Source organism: Panthera tigris, chromosome B3, assembly GCF_018350195.1.
Source record: "Panthera tigris isolate Pti1 chromosome B3, P.tigris_Pti1_mat1.1, whole genome shotgun sequence".
Lineage (NCBI taxonomy): Eukaryota > Metazoa > Chordata > Mammalia > Carnivora > Felidae > Panthera > Panthera tigris.
The window spans coordinates 5,031,650-5,057,792 of record NC_056665.1 but is presented as its reverse complement, the minus strand read 5'-3'; the positions used below and the strand labels follow the sequence as shown (position 1 = coordinate 5,057,792).

Here is a 26,143-nt window from a genome sequence, read left to right as displayed (position 1 = left end):
TTCCCCAAAAGAAATCCCTCACCCATCATCAGTGACTCCGATGCCCCCTTTCGCCCATACCTTAGGCAGACAATAATCTTTTTGTCTCTATAGATCTGCTTTATCCAGGACATTTCAAATGAATGGAATCATACGATATGTGCTCTTCTGTGTCTGACTTCTTTCATTTAACATAATGTTTTCAGGGCTTATCTATGCCATACCACATATCAGTATTTCATGCCTTTTTATGGCTCAGTAATATTCCATTGTGTGGACAGACCTTATTTGCTTATCCACTCATCAGCTGACGTGGGAGCCTGTATATTAAATATGTATTCTGATTCAGCAGGCGGGGCTAGGACGGGGTCTGAGATTCTGCATTTCTAGCAAGTTCCCAGGTTGTTGTCCCACACTGCTAGTTCAAACACCACGCTTGGAATATAAAGGATTTAGGGGCACCTGGTTAAGAGTCGGTTAAGTGTCCAGCTTTGGCTCAGGTCCTGATCTCACGGTTCGTGAGTTCAAGCCCTGCATCAGGCTCGCTGCTGTCGGTGTGGAAGCCGCTTAGGATCCTCTGTCCCCCTGCCCTCCTCCCACTTGCGCTCTCTGTCTTTCAAAACATAAAAAAATGAACGTAAAAAAAAAAAAGGAATATAAAGGATTTAGACTCTAAACACCACATTTTAGAGCATCACAATTTAGGATACGAATATGAGTACAAGCCTGAAGCATACTGGGTAAACACACTCATACACAAATTTTTTTTTTTTTTTTTTTTTTTTTTTTTTTGGTGCCGAGACCCGGGATCATACACAATTTTTAAAAGAAGGATGGACTCCTGCTGTTAGCGTACTTTTGTTAAGGTGAATGAGGCGTCAATCTTCAGCATGGAGCTCTGCCTTCATTAAAGCCTTTACTCACCATGAACGCAGGGAAGAACCTTCCTTTCACAGCCCGGACTTGACCTTGACAAACGTTATCAAGCACTGATACCTGTAAGCCACAAATGGTCATATTACTTAGAGTGAATGTTTATTACCAACAACGGAGATCCGAGGTCCCTGATTTATGAATTTGTTCATCGCTCTTCCTTTTATGGGTCGTTCCCACAGGAGATGGGAGTGCCTCTTTTGTGAGAACATTTCTGGGCCCAGGATATCAAGAGACATGCTGATACGCAGCAGCCCAAATGAATTACCGTCTTTCATCTAAAATGCCACTACATGCCGCTAAGAGAGGGAACAAAACTGCCTATTAAACTCTGACATGCTGTCAGTTGTAAGGTGCATCCTGACTTCAATGATGCCACCATAAGGTAATCAGGGGCAGAGAAATATGGCAACGCCCCCGTGGGCCCCAAACTCACTTTATGTGCCCACTGAAATCCCGTACTGGCCTTGCTTTCCGGCCGGGATGTGAGCAGCGACCTGGTCTGTGGCTGCCGCAGGCTCTGAGTCACAGGAGGGCACGAACCCACCGAAGCCACCGTGCCCGGCCTCGCACCAGCATCCGTGCTTCCGCCCTCTGCCTCGCGGGTTCTAGCCTCGTCGGAGGCTGCCTTGGGTTCTAGCATTTGCCATAACTGCTGGAGGAGGAAGGTTGCTCAACTCCTAAGAGAGAAGAGGTTAATACCCTGCAGGGACAAACGTTGACTAATGAGGGACTTTAGCAGCCTGGAGATGGCTTGATCCTCCCTTCCGTGCCCCTCCCCCACACCGGCCCCCCACCCCCCACCCCGCCCCAGGCTCAGAGATGATACAGCTTTTTTTTTCGGCTTCTCAAAGACATCCTGTGAGACACAGGAAGCAATCGTGTTTGCAAAAGCTGTGGCCAGTACAGTGATGCCTGCTCTCACATTTGCTCCCCTCCTTCCCTTGCTGTGCTCCCTTTTCCTCATCACTCCTGCGGCCCTGGGAACGGATGCTCCCACACAGTCTGGTATAAAAACCTCGCCTCAGATTCTGTTCTCTAAGGAACCCAGGCTCAGACATCATCTCCACCGACGCACGTCGCGGGAATGAAGTCACATGCCGATGTGGATGGGGAAAGACGGGGCGGTGTTGAAAGGAGAGGAGAAGTAGCAGAGGTGTTCTAGAATTTTCCAAGTTGTCAGTACCAGGGCTTAACTGATTTCTTGCTCACAAAACACACTGGACATAGATCTCTATGATCAGGTGAATAGCTAGTATCTGCCTGCAGAAGGGAGGGTGGAGGGGCGCCTGGGCGGCTCAGTCGGTTAAGCGTCCGACTCGGGCTCAGGTCATGATCTCACGGCGCGTGAGTTTGAGCCCCGCGTCGGGCTCTGTGCTGACAGCTCGGAACCTGGAGCCTGCTTCGGGCTCTGTGTCTCCCTCTCTCTCTGCCCCTCCCCTACTTGTGCTTTGTCTCTCTCTCTCAAAAAATAAATAAACACAAATGGGAAGAGTGGATTCAGTATGTGACTTCTTAGAGACTGACACTAAGGGTAACAGCAGCTCCTTCAACCCAGCATTTTCACTTCTAGGAATTAATCCTACAGACACATTTCCGTGCGTGCACCGTATATAAAGATAGTATCATATTGTTGGTTATAACTGGAAGCATCTCAAACGTCGTCAGTACGAGACGGGCTAAATGAATTAGGACATCCCCAGGCCATGAAACACTATGCGGCCATTCAACAGTGAGGAAAATCTAAACATTCTGGTGTGGACTGCCTTCCAAGATATAGTACAGCATGAAAAAAAAAAAAAAAAAGCCCCAACACCAAAGCAGTACGTGCCGTCGACCAACATTGGAGTGAAAAAGATCCATATACCAGGGAGCCTGGGTGGTTCAGTCAGTTGAGCGCCCGACTCCTGGTTTCGGCTCAGGTCATGATCTCAGGATTCGTGGGATCGAGCCCCCCGTCGGGCTCTGGGCTGAAAGTGTGGACCCTGTTTGGGATTCTCTCTCTCCCTCTCTCTGCTCCTCCCCCCTCAAAATGAAAGAATGAATGAATAAATAAATAAATAAACATTAAAAAATATATATCTGTAAACATGTTTCTATCATTCATAGACTTTCTCTGTAAAAGTAAAGAAGAGATCGCTAAGACTGGTTACTTCTGAAAAGGGCAACTGGGGTCCTGTGGCCTGAGGGACAGAGGTGAGAGTGAGACCTGTTCGTTTTACTTCCGTTTTTTAACGGTGTGTATTCTTCAATCGCCTAAACGTGTTTTTGAGCACTGGCTGGGTGTTTCTCTTCTTCTGTGAGGTGGCAACTCTTAGTGTCCTGATTCCACAAGGAGGACACCAAGGTAGAAGAGGTGAAATGACTTGCCCAGGGTCACACGCGGCTATGGCAGCTGAGCCGGGATTCAAAACTGGATCTAACTCCAAAATCCAGGGGGATCAACTCATCCTGATTTGCTGGGATTCTCCTGGTTTAGCAGTGAATGACCCTCACCCCCGGGAAATGCTTAAAAACTATCCTGGTTTTTTTTTTTTTTTAAATGTTTATTTTTGAGAAAGAGAGTGAGACACAGTGTGAGCACGGGAGGGTCAGAGAGAGGGAGACACAGAATCCAAAGCAGGCTCCAGGCTCTGAGCAGTCAGCACAGAGCCCGACTCGGGGCTCGAACCATGAACCGTGAGAACACGACCTGAGCGGAAGTCAGACGCCCAACCCACTGAGCCACCCAGGCGCCCCTGCCCTGGTTTTCAGACGGAAAGCCCGCATTCTGGACACTTCCTTGGGCCTGGACAAAGCAGGATGGCTGGCCACCCTACCGAAATTCCAGATCTCGGCCGCTTTGCTCTGCTACCTTCCCGACGAACTCACGTGTTCTATCCGATCCAGCGTTGACAAATACCTATAAACCGGGAATTTGGAGCCGCACCTGTGGACACCTTCTGAGGTCCCTCCCCGGGCCACACCGTCATCTGGGAGAAACGCCCTCCCTGCTGGTGCGGGTCCCTGGGGCCAGTACGCACCACGGGACTCTACTTTTTCCTGCACAAACGGCTGCAGCGTGAGGGCACTTTTGATCCAGGTCAAAAACCCAGCGGTCACAGATTCTCTCTCCCAGGAGTGCGGCCCTGGCACTCTGGAGACTCCCTACTTGAGGCTGCAAGCCCCGTGAGGGCCCGGTAACCCTGGCCTGAGGCGCCACTGGGGCCGTGCGCTGGAGGCAGACTTGCCAAGCAGAAGAATGAACCCCATGTCAGACAGCAGCGGACGCGGAAGGTCACGGGGCCGCCTCTGGGCCCGGGGCCACGTGGCTTCTCGAACTGGGTCAGAGTACCCTGCGGGCTTGGTCTCATTGCTTCTCCTGGACACTACCATGTCGCCCTGTACCTTCCCACCCGATCTCCCTTTTGGTCTGGAGCTATTCTCCGTGGGTTTCCATCCCTTGAAGACAAACATTCCCTAAACAACGAAAACAATGCTAATTAAAAATGTAATCTCTGCTGGGGCACCCGGCATGCAACTTTTCACCTTGGGGTGATAGGTTTGAGCCCCACGTTGGGAGTAGAGATCACTTAAGAATAAAATCTTAAAGGGGCCCCTGGGTGGCTCAGTCGATTGAGCGTCCGACTTCAGCTCAGGTCACAATCTCGCGGTCCACGAGTTTGAGCCCCGCGTGGGGCTCTGTGCTGACAGCTCAAAGCCTGGAGCCTGCTTCAGATTTTGGGTCTCTTTCTCTCTGCCCCTCCCCTGTTCAGGCCTCTGTCTTTTTCTTTCTCTCAAAAGCAAATAAACATTAAAAAAAATTAAAAATAGGGGCGCCTGGGTGGCTCAGTCGGTTAAGCGGCTGACTTCGGCTTAGGTCATGATCTCACGGTGCGTGAGTTTGAGCCCCGCGTCAGGCTCTGTGCTGACAGCTCAGAGCCTGAAGCCTGTTTCAGATTCTGCGTCTCCTTCTCTCTGACCCTCCCCCGTTGTTCATGCTCTGTCTCTCTCTGTCTCAAAAATAAACGTTAAAAAAAAATAAATAAAAATTAAAAAAAAATTAAAAATAAAATCTAGAAAAAAGAATACACACACACACGTGTGTGTGTGTGTGTGCATGTATGTATACTGTGTGTATATATATAATCTTTGCTTCCTGAGGGCTGGCAATCCAAGGCAGAGAACACTGATATTGCCCAATGTAGGGGGCCAGAGGACAATTTCTTTGGTCTTTCAATTCACAGGGTTCTTTTCTTCCTTTTAAAGTAGGTAAGTAATAATACATACTTATATTTTCACGGTCAAGGTCTCAAATAATACAGAAAAGATGAAGACCTACCTCTGCCTTCAACAATCCCATTCTTTTCCTCTGCCCCGAGGAAACCACTGTTAAAGGTCTGGTGGATGTGTATCCTTCCAGACCTTTCCCCTACATTTCTATTCACATGTACTTTTCTCCTAAATGCCACTGCACGCTGGGGGCCACAATCTGGCAGCCTGTAGGCTTATAGCAGGTTTGGCTTGACCCACAGAGCATTTTTGAAAATCTCTAAGTTAGTTGGCAACATTTTAAATTGGGATATTTCGTGAAACTCTTGGAAACTTGGAAGATAAGGCGACAGGGGCTCTCACTTCTGCCTGGAAACCGCGGAGTAGCACCCAGCAGCGGACTGCCCCCTGCAGGCGGGACGAGCCCTTCTCTTCTCCGGCACCCACTCTTCCCAGAGGTCTCCCACCGGCCCGCCTCAGCCTCATCGGTTTACGTCGCCTCTCTGGCCCTCTGAAGGATGTGCTTTTTCAACCTCTGTAGGTAGTGTTCCGTGGTTCTCTTTTTTCACTTAAAAACCTATCGTGGGCGTCCTTCTGCAAGTACAAACTGACCTACCTTAGTCCTTTTCACAGGTACAGTCCGTGCTCACTATTTGCGGATTCTCTATTTGCAAATTTGCGGCTACTCTCTAAGATTTATTTGTAGTCTTCAAGTTAATAGTCCCAGCGCTTCCGGGGTCACACGGAGACATGGGCAGAGCACTGGACAATTTCAGTGGCTTGATGTGCATGTCTCCCGCTGAGGCTGAACGAGGTGAGGCCCTACTTCCTTGTTTCAGCTTTCATACCGCAAACGAGTGCCCCCAAATTTTGGCAGTCTTTTTAATGCCATGATTTTTGTATTTCTGTGCCCTTTTTTTCTTTTTTTAGAGACAGAGAGAGCACGCATGCAAGCGGGGGAGGCACAGGGCGAGAGGGAGAGGGAGAGTCTTAAGCAGGCTCATGACCGAAGCTGAAATCAGGAGTCAGACGCTTAACCGACCAAGTCACCCAGGCGCCCCTGTCTTTTTGTGCTTCTGCTGTTGATTTCACTTCTTCCATGAAAACCAGTAGGGCTGGAGTGGTGTCCAGCGTTCCCAGGATCAAGAAGGCTGTACGGGGGCTGAACCTATTGCAATAATCATTTGACAACACATGTCAATCAATGCATCCTGTGTGCCCCTTAAACTCACGCGGTGACGTGTGACAATTATTTCTCAGTAAAACTGAAAAAAAGAAGAAGGCTGTGATGTGCCTTATGGAGAAAATACATGTGTCAGATATGCTTCATTCAGGCTCCAGTCAGTGCCCACTGGCTGTGCGTTCTGTGTTAATGAATCAGTGACACTGTCCACTTAGTTAATTTTGCAGGCAAGCCAGGTCTGCTGAAGAAGGGTTTTAAAAGACTACCTGCTAAGTGTCATACAGGAAAAGGGTTACGTGGACGAGAAGGTTTGCAACACTGGTTAGACTGGCTTGTTTTACAAGGATGTTGGCAAATGAACCTACTTAAGGCAACTAGCCTCCAAAGCCCTTGGCTTTCAATCATTGAAAGACCTTGCTATTAATTATTTTTAAGCAATGTGTAATAACTCAAGTGTCTTTAAACAGACACACACATGGGGCGCCTGGCTGGTTCAGTCGGTGGAGCGTGCAACTCCTGATCTTGGGGTTGTGAGTTCGAGCCCCAGGTTGGGTGTGGAGATTACTTAAAAAAAAAATCTTTTTAAAAAATCTGAAAATAAGAAATAGAAAGAAAATGTGAGCAGAGGCTCCCAGGAACCTAACCCGTATTTCCTTTAAGAGCACTGGTTCTGTATTTGTTAATTCAGTGTTCACAGTACTTTACAGAACGTGACTGCTGTGAATACTGTGAATAATGAGAATCAACTGTACTTCTATTTAGCCACTCTGTTATTTATCAATATTTAGGTTGATGCCATTTTTTTTCATGTTTATTTATTTTTGAGAGAGAGAGAGAGAGAGAGAGCGCATGTGTGAGAGGGGAGGGCCAGAGAAAGAGGGAGACACAGAATCTGAAGCAGGCTCCAGGTTCCGAGCTGTCAGCACAAAGCCCGACGCAGGGCTTGAACCCACAAACCACGAGATCATGCAGGGCGCCCAGGGGTCTCAGTCGGTTGAGCGTCCGACTTCGGCCAGGTCATGATCTCACAGTTTGTGAGTTCGAGCCCCACATCGGGCTCTGTGCTGAAAGCTCAGAGTCTGGACCCTGCTTCAGATTCGGTGTCTCCCTCTCTCTCTGCCCCATCCTCACTCATGCTCTGTCTGTCTCTGTCTTAAAAATAAATAAAACGTTAAAAAACAAAAAAACAAAAAAAACAAAAACACGAGATCACGATCTGAGCCAGACCTGAGTCAGATACTTAACCGACTGTGCCACCAAGGTGCCCCCGGTTGATTCCATTTTTTAAATATTACATCCAGTGGGTACGTGTCTCTATATGCATATGCATGAATTTTCTCTAGGATAGGTATCCAGAAGTACAAAGCTGATTCAAAGGGTGTGCCCATTTAAAACACTGATAAATTCTGGGGCGCCTGGGTGGCTCAGTCGGTTAAGTGTCTGACTTCAGCTCAGGTCATCATCTCACGGTTCGTGAGTTCAAGCCCCATGTTGGGCTCTGTGCTGACAGCTCAGAGCCTGGAGCCTGCTTCGGATTCTGTGTCTCCCTCTCTCTCTGCTCTTCTCCTGCTCATGCTCTGTCTCTCTCTCATTGAAGAATAAATAAACATGTAAAACAACAATAATAATAAAATAAAATATCGGTAAATTCTGCTAAATCACATTCCAAAAGGCTCCTTCAATTTCACTGTCTACCAAGTTTGTGAAAGTGCCTGTTTTTGTGCATCTTCATCAAACTTGGTATTATCAATTTTTAATTTGGCCAATATGTTTGTCATATAATGATACATTGTTTTAATATGTATATTTGTACTATTAGTGGCATTATATATCTTTGCATATGTTTCGTGACCAGTTCATAAGGTTTTAATTGAAAAGTATAATAGCCAGGTTCACATATAATTTCCTACCATTACAGACATTATTACAAATACACACAATGAAACAGAAAATCTGAACAGGTCAACTACTAGCAAGGAGATTGAATTAGTAATCAAAAACCTTCTAACAAAAGTCCGGTACCAGACAGCTTCACAATGAATTTCATCAAACGTTCAAAGAATAATTAATACCAGCCCTTCACAAATTCTTCTAAAAAAGAGAAGCGGGGGGAACTCTTCCAAACATATTTTATAACACCAGCATTACCCTGATAGCAAAACCAGACAAGGACGCTACAAAAAAAAAAAAGGGAATTTTTACAGGCCAATATCCATGATGAACATAGATGCAAAAATCCTCAGCAAAATATTAGCAAATTGAATTTAACAATACATTAAGAGGATCATACCCCATCGTCCAGTGGGGTTTATTCCAGGGATCCAAAGATGTTTCAACATCCGCAAATCAGTTCACAGGATACAAAACGAAGGATAAAAATCATATGATCACCTCAACAAATGTAGTAAAAGCATTTGACAAAATTCAACATCCATTTATGATAAAAACTCAACAAAGCTGATATAGAGGAAACGTACCTCAATGTAATAAAGGTTACGTATGTCAAACCCACAGCCAACATCATACTCCATGGTGAAAACTGAGAGCTCTTCCTCTAAGATCGGGAATAAGACAGGAATGTCCACTCTCACACTTCTTTTTTTTTTTAAGTTTATGCATTTACTTTGAGAGAGAGAGAGAGGGAGAGAGAGAGTATGTGAGTGAGCTGGGGAGGGGCGGAGAGCAAGAGAGAGAATCAACACGGGGTTCAATTTCCTGAACTGTGAGATCCTGATCTGAGCCGAAATCAAAAGTCAGACACTTAACCAACTGAGCCATCCAGGTGCCCCAACTCTCACCACTTCTATTCAACATAGTATTGGAAGTGCTAGCCACGGCAATTGGGCAAGAAAAAGAAAAAAAAAAGTATCCAAATTGGAGAGGAAGAAGTAAAACTGTCACTATGTGAAGATGACAAGATATTATATATAGAAAACCCTAAAGGGGCACCCGGGTGGCTTAGTCGGTTGAGCGTCCGACTTCAGCTCAGGTCATGATCTCACAGCTTGTGAGTTCAAACCCTGCATCGGGCTTTGTGCTGACAGCTCAGAGCCTGGAGCCTGCTTTGGATTCTGTGTCTCCTGCTCTCTCTGCTCCTCCCCCACTTACGCTCTGTCTCTCTCTGTCTCTCAAAAATGAATAAATGTAAAAAAAAGAAAAAGAAAAAAAAAGAAAGCCCTAAAGACGCCATCAAAAAACTGTGAGAACTAATAAATTGAGTAAAGTTGCAGAATATAAAATCAACAAATATCTATTGTGTTTCTTTACACCAATAATGAACAGAGAAATTAAGAAAAGAATTCTATTTACAATTGCATCAAAAAGAATAAAATACCTAGGAATAAATTTGACCAAGGAGGTGAACAACCTGTAGTCCAAAAATTATAAGATACTGATGAAAGAAACTGGAGAAGGTACAAACAAATGGAAAGATGCTCCAAGCCCACGTACTGAAAGAAGTAATATTGTTGAAATGGCCATACTAGCCAGAGCAATCTATAGACGCAATGCCATTCCCGGCAAAATTCCAATGGCGCTTTTCACAGAAATAGAACAAACAATCCTAAAATTTGAATGGAGCCACTAAAGCCCCCTGAATGGTGGCATCACACTCCCTGAATTCAAACTCGATTTTGAAGCAACAGTAATGAAAACGGTATAGTACCGGCATAAAAACAGATACATAGATGAACGAGACAGAATAGAGAGCCCAGAAATAGACCATCCCTTATACGGGCAATTCATTGATGACAAAGGAGAAAAGAAGACTCGACGGAGAAAGGACAGTTTCGTCGGTAAGTGACGTTGGGGAAATTGAACAGCCATATGCAAAAGAATGAAACTGGAGCACTCATGCCATACACACAGACTAACTCAAAATGGATTAAAGATTTGACTGTAAGATCTAAAACCATGCAAATTCTCGAAGAACACATGAGCAGCGAACTCCCTGACACAGGTCTTGGTGATGAATTTTTGGATCTGGCACCAAAGGCAAAAGCAACAAAAGAAAAATATGGAAGTGGGACTCCATCGAAGTAAAGAGCTCCTGCATGGCACAGGAAACCATCAACAAAATGAAAAGACAGCCTACTGAATGGGAGAAAGTGAGTGCAAATTATGTAGCTGATAAGGTGCTAATATCTAAAGTATATAAATAACTCAGACTCAATAGCAAAAAACAATCTGATTTACAAAGGAGCGTAAGATCTGAATAGACATTTGTCTTAAAAAATTTGTTTTTGAGAGAGGGAGAGAGAGAGAGCATGGGCAGGGGAGGGACAGAGAGAGGAAGAGAGAGAATTCCAAGCAGGCCCCACATCATCAGCATGGAGCCCAATCCAGGGCTCGAACTCACAAACTGTGAGATCATGACCTGAGCTGAAACCAAGAGTCAAATGCCCAACTGCATGAGCAACCCAGGCGCCCCTGAGTAGACTTTTTTCTAAAGTTTTTTTTTTTTTTTTAATTTTTAATGTTTGTTTTTGAGAGAGAGAGAGGGAGCGAGTGGGAGAGAGGCAGAGAGAGAGGGAGACACAGAATCCAAAGCAGGCTCTAGACTCTGAGCTGTCAGCACACAGCCCGATGTGGGGCTTGAACTCACAAACCACGAGATCATGACCTGAGCCGAAGTCAGATGCTTAACTGACTGAACTATGCAGGCGCCCCAAAAGAAAACATACAGATGGCTAATAGGTATGTGAAAAGATGCTCAATATCATTAATCATCAGGAAAATGCAAATGAAAACGAGAATAAGAGATCATCTCCCACCTGTCAGAATGGCTATTACCAAAAAGACAAGAGATAACAAGTGTTGTGAGGATGTGGAGAAAAGGGAACCTTTGTGCACTGTGGGTGGGAATATAAATTGGAGTAGCCATTATGGAAAACAGTCGGGAGTTTCCTCAAAAAATTAAAAATAAAACTACTATAAGGGTGCCTGGGTGGTTCTGTTGATGAAGCGTCTGACTCTTGGTTTCGGCTCAGGTCATGATCTCACGGTTCATGGGTTCGAGTCCTGAGTGGGGCTATACACTGACAACATGGACCCTACTTGGGATTCTCTCTCTCCCCCTCTCTCTGCCCCTCCACCGCTGGCTCACGCTCTCTCTCTCTCAAAATACATAAGTCAACTTAAAAAAAAAAAAAGAACTACCATATGATCCAGCAATTCCAAATTCCACTTCTGGGCATATATCCAAATAAAACAAAAACACAAATTTGAAAAGATATATGGCACTCTTCATGTTCCCTGCAGCATTATTTATAGTAGCCAAGATATGGAAACAATCTAAGTGTCCACTGATGGATGAATGGATAAGGACATTGTACACACACAGACACACACACACACTCAGAGGCTGGGATGTTATTCAGCATTTTCAAAAGAACAAAATCTTGCCATTTGCAACAACACGGATGGGCCTCGAGAGCATCATGCTAACTGAAATAGGTCAGATACAGAAAGAAAATACTGTGATCTCTCTTAATGTGTAATCTATAAATAAATAAATAAATAAATAAATAAATAAATAAATAAATAAATAAAAACCAAGCTCACAGATACCTCTTGGTGGTTGCAAGAGGTGAGGGGTTGGGGGTGGGGAAGAAATGGGTGAACTGTTCTATTTAGTGTGGTTTTAAAACACTGAATAATAATTTTAAAAACCCTACATATTCATCGAACCACGCAAGGCTGACATGATCTTCAGCTGCACTTAGGGAAGCTCCAGGTTTGGCACCATTGGGGGGTTACCAATGTCAAAGCCCTAGATTCTTTCTTCCCGCCATGCCATCCCGGGCTGGCATCCCTCTTGCCACAACATGGCTGCAAGCGTTTCCGATATCACACTGGCTACGGAAAAGTTCCCAGAGGGAATGAGACCATCTCTTCAGAATACGCAAACTATTCCTAGGAGCCCCTGCGGCACATCAGCTTTCTCATCCCATAGGTCAGAATCGGGTCACTTGTTCACCCTTTAAACCAGTCCCTGGTAAGGAAAATGGAACCCCGGTGAGTAGCTTCAAGTCCACAAATAGGCCAGACAGTCCTGCCTCAACCAGGCATTGCTTGCTCATCTTTCTCTGATCTTTTCTCACTTCTCACCTTAGCAGCCAGGCTTTTCTTGACCATTGTGTTCGCAATGACACCTCCAGCGTTCTCTTTTTCTCTTCTCTGCTTTAGTTTATTCTAACATAGCATATGCTTTACTTGTTTTTTCAAACGTATTGCCCACCTCTTTCAACCAGAATGTAAGCTGAAGGAGTGTAGGAATTTTGCGGTTCTATTCACTGCTAAATCGTTAGCACACTCTGGCCATATAAATAATACTCCGTATTTGTTGAACGAGTGAATACTATTTGAATGAATTCTATCTGAATCCATCTCTCAATTAATTCTAAACTCAGGTGAGGAAAAGAGGGGAATTGTTTATTGAGTCCTCCCCCCTCCCACCCCGCCTGGCCGCTGCAACAGCAGCTTGCACATCAGCAGGACAGGGTGACCCCATCGTCACCTACCAATCTTGGCTCTGTCGCAGACTAGGAGTCTGGAGTTCTTCTCTCTTGTCCAGCAAGAGAGCAGACGCAGCATTGAATACGAGAGAGGCTAATGTCCGGGAGGAGACAAGAGCCCCGAACAGGGGTTTCATCTCCGTATTTATTGAGCTCTCGAGATCTTACACACGTGGTGAATGTGGAGAAAACAACGGGACAGTAATTGTTAACTTGTGTAAGAAGTAAAGGGTCTGGGGGGCAAGTGGTGTTTGTGATCAAAGTGTATTGGCACCAGATGGAAAGTAGTCTCCTGTAGGTGACGTAACAAGTTACTTGTGATCCTGTGAACAATATCTTGCTAGCTAACCTCGGGCGCTTTTGCCACATGGTGGTGGCTTTCCGCCCTAAGCTTTTTTCTACTAAGTGGTTAACCTTGGGAGCTTTCACCCTGTGGTGGTGGCTCTCTGCCCTAAGCCTTCTTAACCCATTTATGTGAGTATAAGGAATTCTGGAGACTATTTCCCCCCAGGCTCCACGTACAGCACTTCTACCTGGATGTGAGGTTGCTTCTGCCGCCCGATCGCAGGTGCATTTGAGCCGAGGCACAGTTCCTGGTGCTGGCTGTTCTGCTCCAACGTTCCTCACAAATGACCACGACCACCCGTTGGTGTCATGTCTTAGCTGAGAACCTCTACTCCAGGCCACTCTGCGGTCGTGTTATGGCTTTGGGACCAGTATCTTGCCCTCATCTTCGGTTGTTTACATTTCCACCACCTGTGCTCATGGTCCCTTCTCCTCCTCTACTCCGGTGACTCACACCTCCATCTACTCAACCTCTGAGGCGTGGCCATATCAGGAACCTGCTTCTGCTTCAGGACCTCAACTCTGTTCTCCGTATTCCCTCTCTTCCTTTCTCTTATAACAACAGGGACAGCTCTTTATCTTCACTGATGCCTCTTTTGCGTCCTTGCTTATTATTCCTCTTACTGTCCACTCAGTCTGGACCCTACAGTTGGTTCTTCAACCATATTCTTTTTTTTTTAAGTTTTTTATGTTTATTTACCCTTGAGAGATAGAGCGAGAGCAGGGGAGGGGCAGAGAGAGAGAGAGAGGGAGACACAGAATCCGAAGCAGGCTCCCGGCTCTGAGCTGTCAGCACAGAGCCCGACATGGGCTCGAACCCACGAACCCTGAGATCATGACCTGAGCTGAAGTTGGACGCTTAACCAACTGAGCCACTCAGGCGCCCCTCAACCGTGTTCTTGCTAGTGCCCTGGAGTTCCTGTTCTCCAGCTTCTCGGTCTACCCACTGTGTCATTCCCCACAAAGGGGAATTCCCTGCTGTCTGCGTCTGCAACTTTCGGGTGGATAGAAGTGGTCCTGACCCGGCCCAGCCGGAGGGGCCTGTCCAGGCGGTACAATCCCCACAGTGCCATCCGCCATTTTTCTTCCTGGAGCTGTCTGGGGTCCTGCCATCTGACCGGCCTGGGGAGTGGGAAGGAGATGGGTCAGGTGAAGGAGGGAGAGAAATGTGGGGCCTCGGTGGGCTGGGCTGGCCAGCCTGGGGGAGATTCTTCTCTCTCCTGTTCCTCCTTGAGGCTAGCCCAGATCCCTTACCTACGCCTAAAAACTTTCACATCACCAGGGAAACTGCTTGATTTCACAAATGCTTTGAACCAACTGGGAACTTCTTATTAGAAATGAATGAAAACAGGGCTTGCCCTCCAGGAAGCCCCTAGCAGCTCACTGGCTCCCCAAGTTTTAATGCTTTGAGAAGAAGCTGAAGTAGCAAATGAGAAAAGCAAAAACAAATGCCCAGAAAGACAACAGTATATGGACTTCACCTTCTTTACTGGAAATTTGGAAATGTGTAAGAATGTATTTCTTTATGTTTTCTAGGCACAAGAAATAACTCTAGCTTTTCTTGATGATTTATAATTAAACTGTTGGTCTTGTCCTAACCCTTTCATTTATTTATTTTTAATTGTTTTAAAGTTTATTTATTTTGAAAATGAGGGAGAGAGAGAGCACAAGTAGGGAAGAGGCAGAGAGAGAGAGGGAGAGAGAGAATTCCAAGTAGGCTCTTTGCTTGTGGGGCTTGAACCCACAAACTGTGAGATCATGACCTGAGTGAAATCAAGAATCAGGTGGTCAACTGACTGAGCCACCCAGGCACCCCTATCCTAACTCTTTTAAATACACTCAATTTGATTTTGGAAAGAAACTGTTTCCAGAATGAATCCAGGCCATAACCTATTATTAACCCTCAGCTTAAATATTGGCAATATTTTTTTAATGTTTATTTATTTTTTGAGGTGGGGGAGGGGCAGAGAGAGGAGGAGACACAAAATCCAAAGCAGGCTCCAGGCTCTGAGCTGCCAGCACAGAGCCTGATGCGGGGCTCAAACCCACATACCGTGAGATCGTGACCTGAGCTGAAGTCAGATGCTTAACCTACTGAGCCACCCAGGCACCCCAATATTGGCAATGTTTAAAGGTAATGCTGTATTTATTTATTTAAAAAAATTTTTAATGTTTTTATTTACTTTTGAGAGAGAGAGAGACAGAGTGTGAGGGGGCAAGGGGCAGAAAGAGGGAGACACATAATCTGAAACAGGCTTCAGGCTCTGAGGTGTCAGTACAGAGCCCGATGTGGGGCTCGAACTCACGAACTGTGAGATCGTGACCTGAGCCGAAGTCAGATGCTCAACCGACTGAGCCACCCGAGCGCTCCTAAAGGTAATGTTTTGAAGAGAACATGATTGCAATTCTCATGCAGATATAAAGTGAATACATGTCCAAGATTTTATTGAATGCATTAACTAATCAAGAAACTAGTAAGATGTTCACAAGAGTATTCAAAGAACTACACACACACACACACACACACACACACGTAGGCAGATAAGAAATGCTAAAAGGAATTTATAAATCGATGCAAATGTATGTATCCACAGGGCAGTAATCAGTTCCATTCCACCAGACATGACTAATTTGCATTTCTCTGGACAAGAATAACTTGCATTAATACTGGTTTTCTACAACTTACAGAGGTGTAAAATAGGTCAAAGATGAGAAAGATACCAGGGATGGTCCTCTAGATAAGACACCCAATAATGTTCATTTGGTCCAGTTTAGTCTTTTGCTTTTTCCTAATAGTGACCACTGGAGGAGAAAACCAAGAAGTATGAATACATAAAAATTTAAAACATGTACATCACAGTATATACATACATACATATATATATATATATAGTTGTATATATATATATAGTTGTTATATGTATATATATATAGTTGTTAAAACTCTTTGGTATGTACACCTAAGATCTGTGCATTCCATTGTCTTATATTTTATATACATTAAAATAATTATTTCAGGGTTGCCTGCCTGGCTCAGTCAGAAAAGTACACGACTCTTGATCTCGAGGTCATAAGTTTGAGCCCCATGTTGGGTGTAGAGATTAAATAGCTAAGTAACTAAATAAATGGTTTTAATCTTAAAAAATAACAAGCTGACGGGGCGCCTGGGTGGCTCAGTCGGTTAAGCGGCTGACTTCAGCTCAGGTCACGATCTCGCGGTCCGTGAGTTCGAGCCCCGCGTCGGGCTCTGGGCTGATGGCTCAAAGCCTGGAGCCTGCTTCCGATTCTGTGTCTCCCTCTCTCTCTCTGCCCCTCCGCTGCTTGCTCTCTCTCTCTCTCTCAAAAATAAACATTAAAAACAAAAATTTAGGGGCGCCTGGGTGGCTCAGTCAGTTAAGCATCTGACTTCGGCTCAGGTCATGATCTCACGGTCTGTGAGTTCGAGCCCCGCGTCGGGCTCTGTGCTGACAGCTCGGAGCCTGGAGCCTGTTTCAGATTCTGTGTCTCCCTCTCTCTGACCCTCCCCTGTTCATACTCTGGCTCTCTCTGTCTCAAAAATAAATAAACGTTAAAAAAAAATTAAAAAAAAATAACAAGCTGAAAAACCTTGTGGGTGTTAAAAATGTTACTAATAAATTTTTCAGTTCAGCACTACACTGAGAAAACATTTGAAACACGTATGACAATAGATGAGCATCGTCAATAAATAATGGGGTCACGTGAACCAACTGAAAAAAATTAAAACTCATATAAATGGGCAAAAGCTACTAACACACAACAGAAGCAGAGACATACATTTAAAACCATTCATACCAGTGATTAATCACAAATTTAAATAAACTCTTTTTCATGTATCTAATGGTCCGAGAGTCTTAAAAACCATTTTACTTTGGACAAGGGTGCAGGAGGGTAAGCATTCCATATCCTGCATGCTGCTGGTAGGACACACGGATACCTGTTTTTGAGGGCCTCTGTTTACAGCATGAGTAAAAAGACTTACAAATGTTTTTGACTCAGTAATTCTAATACTAGGTCTCTTACAAGGAAATAATTAGAAATAGCCCGGGTGGCTCAGCTGATTGAGGGTCTGACTCTTGATTTCGGCTCAGGTCACGATCCTCAGGGCTGTGGGATTGAGCCCCATGCTGGGCTCCACCCTGAGTGTGGAGCCTGCTTGGGATTTTCTTTCTCTCTCTCTCTCTCTCTCTCTCTCTCTCTCTCTCTTTCCCCCGCTGCCCCTTTCTACCACTCAGCTCTCTAAATTAATATAACATAAATAAATAAAAAGAAATACCTTCCAAGATGTTATGTACAAAAATATTCAATATTGTGAAAAATTGGAAATAACCAGTATCTAGTAAAAGGCGAATCACGACAAAAATTACAAAAGAGGGGCAACCAGCTGGCTCAGTCTGAGGAGCCTGTGACTCTTGCTCTCTTGTGAGTTCGGGCCCCATGTCGGGTGTAGAGATTACTTAAATAAATAAAACTTTAAAAAAATTACAATAGAACCATAAGGTGAAAAGATCACTCAACCATTAAAAATAATGTTCAAGGGACAGCTTGTTGGCTCAGTCCGTATGGCATGTGACTCTTGATCTCGGGGTTGTGGGTTTGAGCCCCAGTCTGGGTGTGGAGATTACTTAAAATCTTAAAAAATAATAATGTTTATGAAGAATTTATAAAGACATGGGGTGATGCTCAAGATACATTATGCGAAAAGTGGATGTGGATCTGTATAGGTTACGTTTACAACCATATAAAAAATATATGCACCGTATACTCATATGTCATAGATGCTGTGCTGGAGATGTAACTTGCGGGTTCTGTCACTGCTCTACCAAAAGAATGCCAGAGGGGAGCCTGGGTGGCTCAGTTGGCTGAGCGTCTGACTCTTGGCTTCGGCTCAGGTGATGATCTTGTGGGTTCGTGGAATTGAGCTGTGAGCTGGGCTCTGTGCTGACAGTGCAGAGCCCGCTTGGGATTCTCTCTCTCTCTCTCTCTCTCTCTCTCTGTCCCTCCAACACCTCCCACCCCTGCTCTCTTACATCCCTCCCCACACACATGAGCCCTCTCTTAGTAAAGAAACATTAAACAACAACAACAACAACAACAACAACAACAACAACAAGAATGCCAGAAAGTCTTCTGGGGAGGAGATGCTCTATGAGGTCTCCTTCCTCCAAGGGAGGTAACTAGAATTTAGCTGTTTTGAAGGGCTGGCCCCCGCCAGAGACAATCGGGCCCTAATGTTAGGGTAGGTGGGGACCAGTTACCAGCCTTTTGTGTGAAAGGGTACACAAAGGAGAATGCGTAGGATCCCTGGAAAGCCTACTGAAAGTCGCATTTGGGGCAAGGGTGGAATTTGCAGCCCTGCAGTCCAGGGGGGAAGTGGAACAAGCCCAGTCTGGTTTTGTTTTGTTTTTATATGAAATTTCACTTTTTTTCCAGTTAATTTATTTATTTTGAGAAAGAGTGCACATGCGTGGGGTGGGGGAGGGGCAGAGAGAAGGAGAGAGAGAATCCCAAGCGGGCTCCGTGCTCAGCACAGAGCCCAATGAGGGGCTCAAAGTCATGAACCTCGACATCGTGACCTCAGCTGAAATCAAGAGTCAGAGGCTTAACCGACTGAGCCACCCAGGCACCCCAGGCCCAAGCTGTTTTAAGGGTCGAAAACACCTATGCAAGAAAGAGAAAGCGGTTGGTAGAATTACACAGCTTTTCATTGGAGCCAATCCTGAGACAGTGTTGGGGCTGGACACCTAAACGAGGCCTTGGGAGCTGGCAAAGGACTCTGGATTAGCTGACGCCGAGAGAGTGGACTCCCTCCTCCCTAGGACCTAACAGACCCTGTGTCCAACATCCTGGCCATCAGTCCCTTGGTGGGAACAAGCAGGAGCACCGGAGAGTGACACCTTGTGGTGGAAAAGAGCAACTGCAGAAACAGCCACAGCGCGGACAGGAAGACCTTAGGACAGGAAGGCTTTTCTCCCGCAGTTTTGAGCGGGACTCCTTTGTGTATTACATAGACTCCTGGGCAGGCCAGGAGAAGGGGGAGCTCCAAGAAGCGGGTAAATGGCGAATTTAGTAGTCAGAGTCTAGGGCTTGGTTTTAGTTTCATTTATTTTGGAAAACTTTTTATTTTTTTTAAATACTTATTTAAAAAAAATTTTTTTTAATGTTTATGTATTTTTGAGACAGAGAGAGACAGAGCATGAACGGGGGAGGGTCAGAGAGAGAGGGAGACACAGAATCTGAAGCAGGCTCCAGGCTCTGAGCTGTCAGCACAGAGCCGGACGCGGGGCTTGAACTCACTGACCGTGAGATCATGACCTGAGCCGAAGTCGGACGCTTAACCGACGGAGCCACCCAGGCGCCCCTTTAAATACTTATTTTTGAGAGAGACACATACACACACACACACACACACACACACACACACACACACACACACACGAAGCGCAAGCTGGGGAGGGGCAGAGAGAGGGAGACCCAGAATCCGAAGCAGGCTTCAGGCTCAGAGCTGTCAGCACAGAGCCTGATGTGGGGCTCAGACTCATGAACTGTGAGACCATGACCCAGGCCAAAGTCAGATGCTTGAAGGACTGAGCCACCCAGGCGCCCCTCCTTTGTCCCTTTTTCTATAGAGTTGTTGGTCTTTCTCATGCTCAGCTGTATGGATTCATAGTAAATTATAAATTAGTCATTTGTTACATGTTACAAATATTTCCCCTACTTTGTCATGTGACTTCATTTTTAACCTTTTATGCTACACAGATGTTTTTAATTTGGGGGATTCAAATTTATTTCTCTTTCTTGCTGTGTCTGAGTGCATTTGTTTTATAATTAAAAAAAATTCAAGTCGCTTATATGTGTGTGTGTGTGTGTGAGAGAGAGACAGAGAAACAAATCAAATACACAAGTAAACGACCATTAAAGTCTATGGCCAAACCATTCCCTGGGGATGTCTCTACCTCCCACACCATGTGGCTCAGTCAATCTCAGTCAGTGGCTTCCATATTGGCATAGGAGCAGCAGTCTGGTTTGACAAGCCAGTCGGGGAACTTGTCCCGGAGCCTCTCCTGCATGCCAAGTGCCTTGCAAGCTTTTACTGCAGGTTACAAGATTTTTCTTTTTTCTTTTTTTTAATCTTTCCAATGGTCAACTATTCCGGGAATGATTTTTCTTCCTATGAACTGAGCAGCCTAGGGATTATATATACAGCCGACTCTTGAACAATATGGGTTTGAATTGTGCGGGCCTTCTTCTATGTGAATTTTTTAAGATAATTTTTCTAAATGTTTATTTATTTTTGAGACAGAGGCAGAGCATGAGCAGGGGAGGGGCAGAGAGAGAGGGGTGACAGAATCTGAAGCAGCTCCAGGATCTGAGCCGTCAGCACAGAGCCTGACGGGGGCTGGAATTCATGAACCGTGAGATCATGACATGAGCTGAAATCGGACGCTTAAGCAACTGAGCCATCCAGGCACCCCTTAGGTGGATTTCCTTTCTTTTTTTTTTAAATAAGCTCCATGCTCAATGTGAGGCTTGAACTCATGACACAGAGATCAAGAGTCATATACTCTACCAACTGAGCCACTCAGGCACCCCTAATGTGGATTTTTTTCAATAAATACCATATGGTACATTTATTGTATAGTATATGTAGTTTCTTTTATGATTTTCTTTATTATTTTTTTTAATGTTTATTTGAGAGAGAGTGTGTGAGCGGGGGCGGGGGGAGGGGCAGAGAGAGGGAGACACAGAATCCGAAGCAGGCTCCAGGCTCTGAGCTGTCAGCACAGAGCCCGACACGGGGTTCGAACCCACAAACCATGAGATCATGACCTGAGCCACAGTCAGATGCTTAACTGACTGAGCCACCCAGGCGTCCCTCTCTTACGATTTTCTTAATGTTTTTTTTTGTCTGCTTTATTGAAAGAATACAGTATATGCACATATATCAAATGTGTTAATCGACTGTTTCTGTTATTAGTAAGACTTCTGGTCAACAGTAGGCTATTAGTAGTTGAGTTTTTGGGGAGTCAGAAGCTCTGAGTAGATTTTTAACTGCTGGGGTGGAGATGGGGGGGCAACATCGGTGCTTCTAATCCCCACATTGTTCAAATGTCAACTGTATGTGTGTGTATATATATATATATGTATATATATATATATATATATGCACGTGTATATATAGTGTGTGTGTGCATGCATGCATTTACATTTTTTCTTTTTTTCTTCCCTTTTTTAAAAATGTTTATTCATGTTTGAGTGGGGGGCAGTGAGGGGTAGAGAGAGAGAGGGAGACACAGAATTGCAAGCAGGCTCCCAAGCAAACAGCCTGATGTGGGGCTCAAACTCACGAATATGAGGTCGTGACCTGAGCCCAAGTCGGACGCTTAACCAACTGAGCCACCCAGGTGCCCCTTTTCTTCCTATCTTCATAATTAGTCTTTGCTTGTAATAACCTGAGGGGACACTGGCGATCATGGAGCTAAATCCCCCGTGAAGCACACTCTATGTCAAAGCATTCCTGGCACCACTCCCGCCTCTGCGTTTGGCAAGCGCCGCTCTGCACGAGGCCGCCTCCTGAGTCATTCTGTCCAGCCCAGAGCGCCCGTGTGTCTTCTGAGAAACATCCTTGACTAGAGCGGTTCACAATAGGGCGTGGGAACTGGCCGGAGGCTCTGAAACCATTCTTTCTCTTCCTTCTTGGCACAAAGAGGCTAAGGAGCCCAGGCCAACAGGACAACTTGAGAGAGAGAAACCAGCATCACAGGAAGAGAAAGACAGGGACCAAAGGGCCTCCCCTCTGTCGCACTAACTACAAACCATTTAAAAAAGAGGTTGGGGGGGGGGGGGCGCGCAAGGCGCCTGGGTGGCTCAGTTGGTTAAGCATCCGACTCGGCTCAGGTCATGATCTCACAGTTCGTGGGTTCGAGCCCCACGTCGGGCTCTGTACTGACAGCTTGGAGCCTGGAGCCTGGTTCGGATTCTGTGTCTCCCTCTCTCTCTGCCCCTCCCCTGCTCACGCTCACTCTCTCTCTCAAAAATAAATGCACATTTAAAAAATAATAAAATAAATAAACATTAAAAAATAAATTAAACTTGGGGGGGGGTGTCTGTGTGGCTCAGTTGGTTAAGCATCTGACTTGGTTTCGGTTCAGGTCATGATCTCATGGTTCATAAGTTCGAGCCCTGTGTCGCTGACAGCGCAGTCTGCTGGGAATTCTCTGTCTCTCTCTCTCTCAAAAGAAAATAAACATTTAAAAACCAAATCAAATCAAACCAATGTTTCCCGATCATTCCCTGATTCTCTTTCTCCCTGGGCATTCCTACTATGAGCGAGCCTCCCTTTAGATTTTTTTCTCTTTTTAGGCCAGTCTTACAGCACCCTACAGCACTGTTCACTTAACGATCCTTCCCCGGTCACACATAGGGGTGCTGGCTCCGTGGCACACCTAGCAAAAATGAGACACACATTGTTCACGCAAATGAAGAGACTCCCTTCCTATACATGGAGGAAACGGGGTCGATTAGGCAATGGTGGGGGTCTCAGGCAGGGGGAGATTCTTCCTAGGCCCTGCCTCAATGCCTGAGTCTGCTCGGAGGTCAGTGGCCCTGATCCTGACCGAGTGTTATGGAAATCAAGTTCCCCCGCCCCATCGTCACCATCTCATCACTTCCAGCTGACCTGGGAGCTCCCCCAAAAGCCTTAGGTTGAGCATTCCCTGGGGCAAGGTCTCTTCTCACTCAGCATCTAAAGACAAGTGGTGACACATGTAGTTTCTGCCCGTTCACTTTTCCCTAACGGGCCTTCCATCGCTGGAGTGGAGAACCTGTCTTTGCGTGGGGTTATGAGTAAGGAAAACTAGGAGCCAGATCCAATCCCCTCTCCCGGGTGGGTTGCAGGGGCGGGGGGGAGGGGGGAGCAGGTGACAGGCTCAGCCAACCCAAGGCGCTTCCCCTGGTCTCAGAACCTTGAGAGGAAGGCAGGCTAACAGAGATGCCCGCAGGATCGCCAGGGCTCATGGGGAGGGCACGCTGGCCTGTTTCTGCTAAGAGGTTGCTGCTGCGATTCTTGGGGCCTTACTTAGCCTCTGTTTCTTGATCCCACCTGTTAATTAAGCCTGATTCTTCAGCTCCCATTTACTCGTGAGTTCTCTACTATTCTTTCCCGAAGTCCCTTTTACTTAGCCAGACTAGTTCTCTGAAGCTTTTAACCAGGAATGCCCACTGGTAGAACAGAGCGTCTGTGACCCCTGTGGTTTGGACGACGGAGAGGAGATTCACTGGGAGGAACAATCCTATTCACCGAACAGGGTTGTGTTTCTAGGCTTGCTTGCTGTCCCAGGATGCTCTTAGGGCTCTAGCTTGGGTACCAGGACCATTATGCCATAAGCTGGTCTTAAATGTGAGTTGCTTTCTATCTAAACCCAGGACAGTTGACACTGGCCAGGACCATCTTCCAGAGAATCAGGCACAGGGAAGAGACGGCCGGCTCCAGGATTCTCCTGTGACAAGACAGTGCCAGTTTCCTGTGGTCCAGGGTTGGCCTGGGAGAGCAGCAGGGGCAGATTGCACTGGTAGGCTGTTAGAAAACTTCAGCAGTGCACCCCCTCTCGCCACCTAAACTAATCTTTTCCCTTTTGTGTAAATTCCCATTCCTAGTGGGGATGGAACTGTGGAGAAACAGATCTTTGTAATACGAGATCATCCCCCAGCATTATCATCCTCAATTATTTTGCATAACTGGCTCTCTAGGAATGCCGACCACTAGAGGGGAGGCTGGGAGTTTTGCCTCACAGGCAGGTGGTGCAAACTTTCTCAAGCTGGCCAGGAGGTGGTGCTATTTGCATGAGGTCGGTTTAGGCTAATAAACGGAGGTTGTAGTCAGTAACTGGACCTCACTTTGCATCTAAAAAAAATTTTTTTTTAGTGTTTGAGAGACAGAGAAAGAGACAGAGTGTGAGCAGGGGAGGGGCAGAGAGAGAGAGGGAGACAGAGAATCTGAAGCAGGCTCCAGACTCTGAGCTGTCAGCACAGAGCCTGACATGGGGCTCAAACTCTGAAGGGCAAGGTCATGACCCGAGCCAAAGTCGGACCCTCAACCGACTGAGCCACCCAGGCACCCCTGCATCTTTACACTTGCACTAATTAAAAGGATTAATTAGTGAAAAACAGGTGAAACTCAAATAATCTTGGGAGTGGGGAGAGAACTTTCTAAGAATGACACAAAACTCAGAAGTTATAAAAAGACAAGGTGGACAGCATAAAAATTTCTATGCCAAAAAAACGGCAAAAAAAAAAAAAAAGTACAGCAAACAGAAAAATAGCAACTTCTGTGACAAACTAATAAAGAACTCTTACAAATAAATTTAATTAAAATATAGGAAGAAAAAGAAAGATCTTGCCACTTGCAGCGATATGGATGGATCCAGAGGATTTAATGCTAAGAGAAATAAGTCAGAGATAGACAAATACCATATGGTCTCACTCACATGTGGCATTTAAGAAACAAATGAACAAAGGAAAAAAGAGAGACAAACCAAGAAACAGACTCTTAAGTGGAGAGAACAGATGGTTACCAGAGAGGAGGTGGGTGAAACAGGTTATGGGGATTAAGAGTGCACTTGTTATGGGGAGCCTTGGTTAAGTGCCGACTCCTGATTTTGACTCAGGTCATGCTCTCATGGCTGGTGAGTTCAAGCGAGTTCAAGCGAGTTCAAGCGAGTTCAAGCCCGGAGTTGGGCTGTGCACTCACAGCATGGAGCCTGTTTGGGATTCTCTCCCGGCCTTCTCTGCCCTTCCCCTCCTCTCTCTCTCTCTCAAAATAAATAAACTTAAAAAAAACTCTTCTAAAAAAGGGTGTGCGTTGTCGTGATGAGCGCTGAGTAATGTATGGAATCGTTGAAGCCATATATTGTACACCTGAAACATAGAACATTGTATCTTAACTATTGGATCAAAAGAAAAAGAAAAAAAAAAAAAAAACCATGGGAAGATATTCTTCACTGGTATCTCTCAGTTCACAGAAAAGGAGATTAAAATTATCCAGAGAAACATAAAACATCTTTCAACTACTCATGAAATTTTCATAAATATGAAATGAAATATAAATTAAAAATTAAAGCAACAAATGTAGTCATTTGCTTGTGCGCCTCCAGTGACTGGTCTGCATAATAAAAGCACTCACAATTGTCGTTATCACAGACCACTGACAGCGTGTTTGTTTCCATCCTCATATCCCCCCTTGGGTTTCCAGACGGTTTCTCACCTGCAGGCGGTGTTGGGGCAGTCCTTTCTTCGAGGGCGCCAACTGTGGGAAGGACAGAGGCGGATCTCCCACTCTCACCTCCCAGGGCTGAGACCCACGGTGAGCGGCGCGGGCGTCGGTGACTGACACCGAGCCGCGGAACAGGTGTGCTGGGCGCGGCGTCCGCGCCCGGGGAGGTGATGATGGGGCAGGCTCCGAGAAGACCAGGTGGACCAAAGAAGGGAGTTCTTCGGTGGCAGAAGAGGCGGGGACTTGCCTCCAGCAGGAACGCCACGTGCGAAAACAAAGGGGTGTGCCGAGGCCAGGTGCGTCCGTGGACTTGCAGGTTGAGGGAGGGGGCGCCGGGCTCGGGCAGCCGCGGGGAGGGGGGGTGCTTTTCCCGGGCGGACTCCCGCCTGCTCCGGGCACAGCCTTCGGAGGCGCCTAACGACATGCCTTGCCACGCAGTCCCCTCCGCACAACTTTCACTTTTTATAGGCAAGTACGCGGAGGCCTTCGGGAAGTGAAACGCCCCGCATCAGGTCACAGCTCTGGTCCACCCTGGGGTCCTGAGGGCCGGTCCGCGGATTGGCCTGCCGCACTGCCAGGGCCGTCCACGCTGAGCGGCGCTCCCAGCCCGCGGCCCGGGCCGCCGCTGTGGACTACGACTCCCACAAT

General features: G+C 46.1%; 1 long non-coding RNA gene across 1 annotated transcript; it reads right to left on the bottom strand.

The window, feature by feature from the left end:
• Positions 1-781: 781 nt before the first annotated feature.
• On the bottom strand, positions 782-26,143 carry LOC122239364. The gene is made up of 3 exons (XR_006218357.1): positions 25,487-26,143; positions 1,349-1,615; positions 782-975 (listed from the first exon to the last, which is right to left on the bottom strand). It is a non-coding gene; the product is annotated as an uncharacterized LOC122239364 (long non-coding RNA).